We start from the raw sequence: 9,811 nt of genomic DNA on the forward strand, positions 1-9,811 counted from the left end.
GAAGGCAACTACCCAGCACTGTACTCATCAGAGCCTTTCACACACAGTATTTTATTTTATCTTCACTCCAGACCTACGCCTGAAGCAGGGCAGGGATTCTTCCTTCATTCCTGCTTTTATTTACACATCCATTCAGCAAACACTTATTGAATGGTGCCCTGGTCTTGACACTAAAGGCAGAACTTCAAGACAGAGCTGTCACTACAGAATGATTACAGTCCAGCGAGAAAGGCAGACAATGATGTCTATGTGATGAAACCTGTGATGGAGAGATGTAGGTGCCATAGAATTCCACAGGAAGGGCCCTGACTCAGGCTTGTGGGGCCAGGGGATAATGAGAAGACAGAGGTTAGCCAAAAGCAGGACATATTGTGCTGAGGGACTTGCAAGAGGCAAGGTAAGAAGATTGGCGGAGTGAGGGGTGACCTGTTTAGGGAAATGGAAACAGTTCAGTAGGGGTGGAGATTGGAAGAGGGGTGATAATTTTCTTGTGATCACGCAAGTGGCTCCTAACAGTGCTGGGACTGAAACACCCAGGTATTGATGTCTGTTCTTTCCAGTTTACCACAATGTCTTCCCAGGTCTCCCATCATTTAGGATCTGGGTCTTCTATTGAAAGTATCTGACAGACAGGCCCACTGCTGATGAGAGAACATGAGGACAGCATCAATCACAACCCATGACCAGGCATTAAGTTAAGTACCATGTATTACCTCACTTAATTCTCACAAAGCCTAATGAGATAATCTTTGCATGCATTTTATTGATGCAAAGAATAGAAGCTTATAGGAGCTAAGTTTACTGGTCAGTAGCTGAAATATAGATAAATATAAGTTCCATGAATTTATAAGTTACCCATAAGCAGTTCCTCCATTGACCCCTGGAGGAAGATAAGGAGAAAAATTGTCCAGGAGAGAAGACAAGTCCTTCTTCTGGGCAAGAAAACTTGCAGAGGCATTTTTCACAGTTCATCTTCTCCAAATGCATTTTTTAAAAAACAGCTTAATTACATAAATGTCTATTTTATTTTTTAGTTTACAAAAAATTATATGCATTTGGTGTATGCAACACATCATTTTGAAATAGGCATACATTGTGGAATAGCTAGATTGAGTTAATGAACACATGTATTATCTTTCATACTTTTTTGTGTGGTAAGAACACATAAAATCCACTCTTAGCTATATTCAATAATATAATATATTGTTATTAGCTATATTTCCTCTCTAAATTTAAAGAAGACATATTTCTCCCTTGCAGTATCTCCAAGGGAACAGGTAGGGAGATGAAGTTAAGCAGGGTGCACTGTGTCAGCATGGCATAGACTCTGCCACAAAACTCACCAGCAACTTGAGCGTTCCCTGCAATGGAGATGAAACTAGGGAAGAATGGAAGAATGTGGGCAGATGTAGGACTGGAGCTGATTCGTTCAGACAAAGGGCAAAAACTAGAAACAGCAGCTTGTCTAATTATAAAAGTGAGGATGATCCGCATGGTAGCGCCATTCCTCAGGACCAAAGATCTGACAATCACACTGGGCTTGGGGACATTTCTCGAGTTCCCAACTTCTTAGAACAGCACCAGTCATTAAGCAAGATGGCCATCCCCAGAGAGAACACACACAGTGGGGATTGTTGAGCTGTCAGAGAACTCACTGTGTACCTTCAACAAAGCTTTCTGGCAGCACATCAGGCCAAAAGGATAGTTTCGTTCCATCTGTAAGGCACTGTTCAGTTTAAGACTTATTTTAACCATCTGGCATTATTTGTTTAGTCCTTCTAGGTGCTTAACAGAAAACTCCTCAGAGACAACCCACCTCTCTCTCTTTCTCTCTCTTCTTTCTCTCATCTGGACTCCAATATTTTCTTTTCAACTGCTCAGCAGTTTTCCTGATGCCAATTAATTGCCTCTCTCAGAGACTGCAGGTATCAGCCTATCTGGTCTCTGCCCATTCACCACTAAAAAGCACTCTCCACCCTCCATGAAAACCTGCCCTCAGCACCTAACCTTTTGGTCTTAATAGGACACACATGAGATTCCTGAGGACTTTGGAGCTGTCCACCAGGGACACTTCAGAGGCACAGAGACGGGGCTGGGGTGGAGGGTGAGAGGAAGCAGGTGGCGGAATTGCAGGCTCTGTTAATATGAGCAAGAACCCAAAAGATTGTTTCTTAGTGCCTTTTCTATTTCTGAAGAAAGCTCCCTCATTTGCTCAAATCCAAAAATACTATGAAAGAATGTCTAGTTTCGCTAATCCAGGAAGGTTGTCACTGGTATTTGCTTTAATGGGGAACAAAAACCAGAAATGAGACCTGGACTTTGAGTGAGAAAATTTTTCCTTCTCTAGTTTGACATTGTTTCTGTAAAAGATTTTCCTTTTCCCTGAATGTTTTGCTCCAGTTTTTTTACTTCCCACTGAACCTCTTCCAGATGCACAGGTCTGACAGAGTCCATATAAACAAGAAACCAAAACCAAACAGCAGAAGATCAAAAGCATTTCCCCTGTGATACAGCCACTTCCTGTGCAGAGAGGCACTCACATGATGCTGCCAACATGTGTTTTCTGTCTCAGATTTCTCTTGATAACAAAGGGCATATTTTAAAAGGTGCGGCCTTAGGTACAATTGGCCGGCTGGAATCCAAGTTGAGTTTGGGGATATAATTTAGCTTTAGGCTGATCCCCTCAGGTACTCGAGTGCCCCAGCCCTTGATGATGTTAAGTGTCATTTAATAAAGTTAGGAAAACTTTGGGACAGGGTTGTAAGATATGATTTCATTCTGTTGCTCACAGAACTGATTTAATGTTCAGGAATCATCTGAGCTCATTCAGTTTCAAAACTGGCAGCCCTGTGTGTTGTTTTACATTACTTCCTCTGTCCAAGGCTGGGCAGGGTGTGCTAAAAGGAAATCTTTGGAAGGATCTTTCATGATGTTCCAAGACTCGGAGAGCAGAATGGGGGCTGGGAGACAGGCAGCGGGTGGGCAGGTAGGAGTGGCTATAGCCTGGTCTGGAGTATGGATGTGACTGGGTGATAGAGACTGAAGGGCGACTGTAGCTCCAAAACACTCATGCCTGCTATTGTTAGAATCCCACTTCCAAATCTATGCAAGTTTCAGAAGCCAGAAATAGTTGCAGAAACCCTACTAGATAGACTCTAGAGGGAAAAGTTGCAAATGGTCATAAAACAATCAGCAATCTCTTTTGATGTCTTACCAAAGTGATTTGTGATCTTAAAAGTCTCTTTCACAATACTGCTATTGAATCAAGAAGCTTAATTACTCTTCCTATGCAAAATTAATCTCATTTCAAATTTTGAAGAAAAGGCAAATCATATTGTTTCATTTCAATTTCTAAATTTTTGATAGCTGTTTCTTTCTCCTGTGAAACAAACTGATTTTGGTCTTCAAATTATCTTCTCCCTGGCCTCCCCGCTGAATACTTGAGAAATGAAGCGGTTAAATCAAGCAATAACACAGAAAGATAGAAAACCTCTGGCTGACATAAACTAACAATAACTAGCTTTTGACTTGCCAGGCTCCTGCAACCCAAGAATGACCAAACATCATACTTGAGAATGGGAAGGCATCCTACCTCAAGAAAAGCTGAAATGAATGGGAAACATAGTCAACATTTGAAATTCGTTGAAAAAAAATCAATCTCACATTCAGGCAGCCAGAATAAACCTATTCTGAAAGCCATAGACTAGCTTCATTTTTTATGATCCTGTGAAGAGACCATATTTCAATTCCGACTTTGATTCTAAAATGAGTCAATGTCAAATATTTTAGCAACTCTGAATAAGCCTGATCAGAGCAATGACTGTCAGTTCAAAAACCGGGTTCATTTATTGCCTGTTTTATTCTCATCCTCCAGGGGATGTTTGTAGATTCTGTGTTAGTAGTTTGTGTGTCTCTTCTGATGTAGCTGGATGTATTCTGCAAGTTAATTGAGCAAGAAGAAAGCTCATATAATCTAAACCCTATTCTTTGGAATATTTTATACATTTTATTTTCACTTTTCTCAAAAGGAGACTGAAAGAGTTAAAGTTTAAAAAAAAAGCAAAGAAACAGACCACCTAACTGCGGTAACTTATATAACTGTTACACTGCTTTCTAATCCATCATCATTGATAAATCATGGCTAAATAATCAAGTGCATATACACTTCTTCACATCTGCTAATAAAAAGCTTCCCTCAGAATTCTCTTGCAGATCTGGGCCCATCTCAGGAGGAAGGAAGATAGTGCCAAGGTGAATAAGAAAAGGTTGAAAAAATTCTAAAATCCTTGGTGGTGTGGGAACTCTCAAAGCAGACGCTGGTGAAACATTGCTGTGATTCCAGCCTTTGGATTAACCATGATCCTGGCCTCACTGAGCTCTCAGCCACGTTTCCAGTGCAGCTCAGCCCCTGCTCCAGCATTGCATTTCCCTCCAAGAACATTGCATGAATGGAGAAGAGCTCTCAGGATCCTGCGATCTGCACATGAAGGCACGCACGCTTCTCAGAGGAAGCTGTGCTAGTTTTCCTCTCCTGTCTGCTATCTCAGAGAGAGGGAGGGAGGGGCAGAGGCAGGAAGGCAGGGAGTGGGGAGGCGAGGGAGTCAGAGAGAGACAAAGAGAGAGAAAGAGCTTTGCTAAAAGAAACTGCAGAGAGAAAAACACTTGCTACAACTCCCATTAACTCACAGCTGCTTAGAAATTTTCTTAGCACAGCAGCTGCAAAGCAGACTGTCAAAAATCAAGGGTCTAAAATCTTTAATTATCATCCCATATGCACATATCGTCATGTATGTGCAGACAAAACCAAGGTGTGTGACTTTGCAAGTGAACACTTGTAGACAAATAGATGCAGATACATATCCCCATGAGAATAACTGCCTGCACATATTTCATTTCTAAATGAAAATGTCTAGCCTCACAGTTTATGTGTCTTAAAGCTACTGAAATGCTTTTGGTGATGGAGGTGCATTTCAGACAACAACCTTTTGCCTCTGATACCATCTCGGATCTGCCTTCCACAGTTTGATCTAGGTTCCTGTTACTTTTTCCTGCTCAGGAAAGGTCCCACATGGAAGAAGCTAGAGAGATGGGGCAGGGGCATTCAGTTTCACTGTCCACTTTGTGTGTCCCACTCCGTGGAACACTCCACAAACCCAGCCAAAGCACAAATTATGCCTGAGGGAGGAAGCAGCATGGACCAGGGACAGGAGACACACAAAAGGGCCAGCAGCAAGTGGGGAGGCCTTTAAGGAAGAAGAAGTAACACAAGAGTTGAAGGCAGGAAGGGGGAAGGGAGAAAGGCACAAGAGGGCATCCTAGAAGGGGCAGCCTCTCAGTGGACAGCACGAGGCCATCTCCAACTGATTACTGAGTGGTCTCTCTGACCCGCCCTTCACTTTACAAGGAATCCTTTCACTCGTGTTTCTCCACGTGGTCTTGGGCATCTGCACTAGCTGGCAACAGCATGATAAAACTGCAGATCCTTGGACCCCACCTGATTGAGCTGGGGACCATAATTTGCATTTTAACAACTCCACAGATAGTTCTCCTGCCGATTGGAGTTTCCTCTCATTTCTTCATAGGTGTTGAGTGAATGAGTAGGTGACAAATTGAATGTAGTGAGAAGAGATCTTAATGGAACACCTGAGGGAATGCCAACATTTATGGAGGGTAGAGGGACAAAACAAAACTGAGAATGAATGGTCAAAGTACTGAGAGGGGAATCAGGAGAGAGAAATATCACAGAAAGGGAGAAGACCTGACTTGCCACTTTCCAAAAAGGCCATACTCTTTTTTTTATTTATATATATATTTTTTGAGTTGGAGTCTCACCTCGACCTGCTGGGCTCCGGTGATCCTTCCGCCTCAGCCTTCCAAGTAGCTGGAACTACAGGCACGCGCTACCACGCCCAGCTAATTTTTTTTATTTATAGTAGAGATGAGGTCTCGCCAAGTTGCCCAGGCGGGTCTCGAACCTGCGGGCTCAGGCAATCCACTCACCTCAGTTTCCCAAGGCGCCGGATTACAGGCTGAGCCACCGAGCCTGGCTAAGGCCATACTCTTACAGCTCGGAGACTGCACACACTTTCCCCTTGCCTGGAATGTTCCTCTTCCCCCAGACAAACCATCCCTTACAACCCAGTTCAAAAGTCATATCCAGCTGGGTGAGGTTGACACACAGCCTTAGTCCCAGCTGCTTGGGAAGCTGAAGCGGGAGAATGGTTTGAGTCCAGGAGGTGAAGAACAGCCTGGACAACAGAGCAAAACCTTGTCTCAGATAACAAAAAACAAAACCACATCCTTCTATCCTTCTAACTCTCCCAGGCGTAGGTAAAGGTTCCAATCACATCTTGTTTATATTTCTCACTGCAAATACCTTTAAGCATTACAATTATTTATTGACCAGTTTCTCTCTTTTTTGTTTGATGATGATGAGCTATTTTATGTAGACTAGATGATAGCTCAATCACTGTTATAGTTTCCCAGATTCTGGATAAAGTAGGCACTCAATGTACATTAATTAAATGACTAAATATAGTTTGAGAATTTTTTAGCCTGGGCGTCGGTACATAGATGTTTCCTCCATTACTGATCTTGAAACTGAGCATCTATCTGCATTTCATACACTATTCTTCATGCACGATGCACTCTACCAGAAAGAAAAAAATTTTAATAAGTCACAACTGCAATTTGTCTAGAGAGTTATGACTTAGTGGTGAAGGAAGAGAAAAGAATTACAAACAGCCAATCTGAAAAAGGGGTAAGCAAGTCAAAAAGCAAAGAGAGTACTGAGTGAGGTGAACTCAATGGAATGTGCAGCATTGAAGAGGCAGTTTTGATAAACTGATACGTTTGGGACTCAGAAAGATCTGAGTGGAGGCAGTGAGATGGCAAAAGAGATGAGATGCTCAGAGCGAGAGCAGACTTATGCTAACACCTGTGGAGAAGAACACCAAAATAATTAACAGAAAACAAAATCTCTATTTACTTGATTTAAAAAGTTTTGAGGAGTTATAGATTAAAAGTTAAGACTCACACTAACAATTGAGTGAATGAATGAATGAGTGAAGTGGTAAAGGGAGAGTACCCAGAGCATCCCTGTAAAACACTACCATTTAAGGAGTCTTTTGAGCCGAGCTCAGTGGCTCAGCCTGTAATCCTGCGCTTTGGGAGGCCGAGGTGAGTGGATTGTCTGAGCCCACGGGTTCGAGACCCGCCTGGGCAACTTGGCGAGACCTCATCTCTGCAATAAATCAAAAAATTAGCTGGGTGTGGTAGCGCGCGCCTGTAGTTCCAGCTACTGGAAGGCTGAGGCGGAAGGATTGCCAGAGCCCAGCAGGTCAAGGCTGCGGTGGCCAGGAGCGGCCACTGCACTCCAGTCTGGGTGACAGAGTGAGATGCCAACTTAAAAAAAAAAACAAGGAGCCTTTTGTTTTCATGTATTTTAGATCCAAGGGGCACGTGCATAGGTTTGTTACATAGATATATTGTGTGATGATGAGGTTTGGGATTCTATTGAGCCCAAAGAGGCATTTTAAATACTGTTTTATAGTTTTCAGAGTATTTCATTTTCTATCAAGTTCCCATGTGCAACTGAGGAATCATGGCTCAAAAAAGTTAAATGACTTGTTCTTGGTCATATGGCTAATATAACTTCCTGAACAAGATGTAGAACCCAGTCTTCTACATACAACCTGCTGCATTTTCCACTCTACCAAATTAAGTACCAACACATGAAAATGGTCATTAAACTTGGTGAAAGATGGAAATGAAGGATACCAACAGGATTCTACCTTGAAATACAGAGAAGCCACCTTATTGACTGATCTGTTTGTCAAAACATTTGCTTAGCAAGCAGCACACTTAGTACTGTGGAACCAAGAATCCCTAGCCAGGAGTTTGAGGTGCCTGACTGGGAAGTCTGCCACAGGCACTTTCCTTTCTACTTTCTCATGTTCACGAACACTCCCAGGGGCTGTGTGGAGAGGACAGGGAGATACACCGTCTAGATCTCGCTTCAAGGGACAGCTTGTTCCCCCAGCTCCTTCAAGATTTGCCTCAGCTGAGGAAAGCCTTATAAAGCAGAAAAAGGCCAAGAACATGACCTTCCTAGGGTGGCCCCACATCCCCATGACTGGTGGCAGTGCATATAAAGGCTCAGTCACTAACTCCAAAGCAGGCCACTATAATGGGCCATTGATGCTCCACCGACTTCCTGGGGGTTGGCCAAGACTGGTTGGTCAGAGAAATAAAAGCCAAAGAAATAACCCAAGAAACAAGCTTTAAAATAGAGTCATGTGTAGGATTTTCTAAATCTCTTATGTCATGCTGAAGCTTCCAGCTCCTAAGAAAATAATGCATGTTTTCCTGATATTGACACCCAAGAGTCTATGTTTCCTCTCTAGGGCATAAGAAAGATTATCCCGAGTTCTATTTAGTTGGCAATAATGTGTAGAGAACATTAGACCTAGCTGGCATGCTCCCAATGACCACATGGTGTTGACTATATTTTCATCCAATACATTGCTCCACTATTAATTTGCAAATAAATGATGTATTTGCTTTCTAGACATACTCTAGGAAAGCCAAGAAACCGGTTTCCTTTCTATATCAAAAAATGTACTGGTGAATTTCTTTCAGGATACACCAAAATTGATCTAGAGAAAGATCCTATATATTTACATTCTTCAAAGTACACCAAAAAAAAAAAAAAAAAAAAGCAGACAAACACATGGGCTGCAAAGTTGAATGAGGAGAGAAGGAAATGTGGTGAGCTGCTACAGCAACAATGGGGTTCCCTGTCCTATATTTTCTGAGCGTGGAGCCCAGTGCCAGTCATGGGCAATTCAGTAGTTAAAGACTTTGTCCTGGGCGGGAAGGAGCTCATTATTTATATGCCACGATGCTAATTACGGGAAGGACTACAGAAGGAAAAAAAAAAAGACGATGACACATGAGGTGTGCACGATAAGGAGGCACACAGGCCCGAGCACGCGCTCTGGAACCACACCACCGCTCTCGAATCACACATCCGGGGTTCAAAGCCTGGCTGGCCGCGATCACATAGATCAACTGGGGAACGTGTAAAGCTGAAGTGATTTTATCTAATTTGCAAAAGGAAACGAAGAGACCTCGCCCATTGAGAAGAGATATCATAGGGTGCAGCATCCAGTTAAGTCCGAAAACCGCACCACCTCCTCCGAACCCTTGATGGCTGGGTTCATGCCCCTCCCCACCAGGGCGGCCATGGAGATGGGGGAGGTCCTGGAGGAGCCTGGCAAGACCTGGAGGAGCCTGGCAAGACCTGGAGGAGCCTGACAAGACCTGGGTCGCCGCTCGAGGGAGCTAGAGGCGGTTTTGCCCCGTGACCTGAAGGAAAGGGCCAGCTTCCCTCTGCCACTGAGTACCCAAGCCAGACGCCACCATCCCCACCGAGAACCGCCAGGAGAAAATCACCTGCAAGCAGCAGCAGGAAGTCTCCTGGCTCTAGAACATCCACTGCCCTGGCGGTTGGAGTGTCCTCGTGCGGTGCCCGTTGTCGCCTCGTCTTGGTGCTCGGCCGGGCCCACGCGCCCTCCTGACCCTCCCCGTCCGTGTCACGAGCCCCATTGAGACGTCACAGGCGCGGGGCTGGCCAGGGTGCGCTTGGCCGAGAGAGGGGTTGGTCGTGCTAGGACGCGTCTCCGCGGGTGACTCTTTTCTGGCGACCACAAGCGCACAACCCGCTCGCCATGGGCTATTTCCTCAGTCTCTTACTCCCTAAATTGGTTTTCTGGCACCCTCGGCGACGCCGGCGGCGCCGGATCGCAGC

This window comes from Carlito syrichta, unplaced genomic scaffold (genome assembly GCF_000164805.1).
Source record: "Carlito syrichta isolate Samal-C Ts95f unplaced genomic scaffold, Tarsius_syrichta-2.0.1 Scaffold291930, whole genome shotgun sequence".
NCBI lineage: Eukaryota > Metazoa > Chordata > Mammalia > Primates > Tarsiidae > Carlito > Carlito syrichta.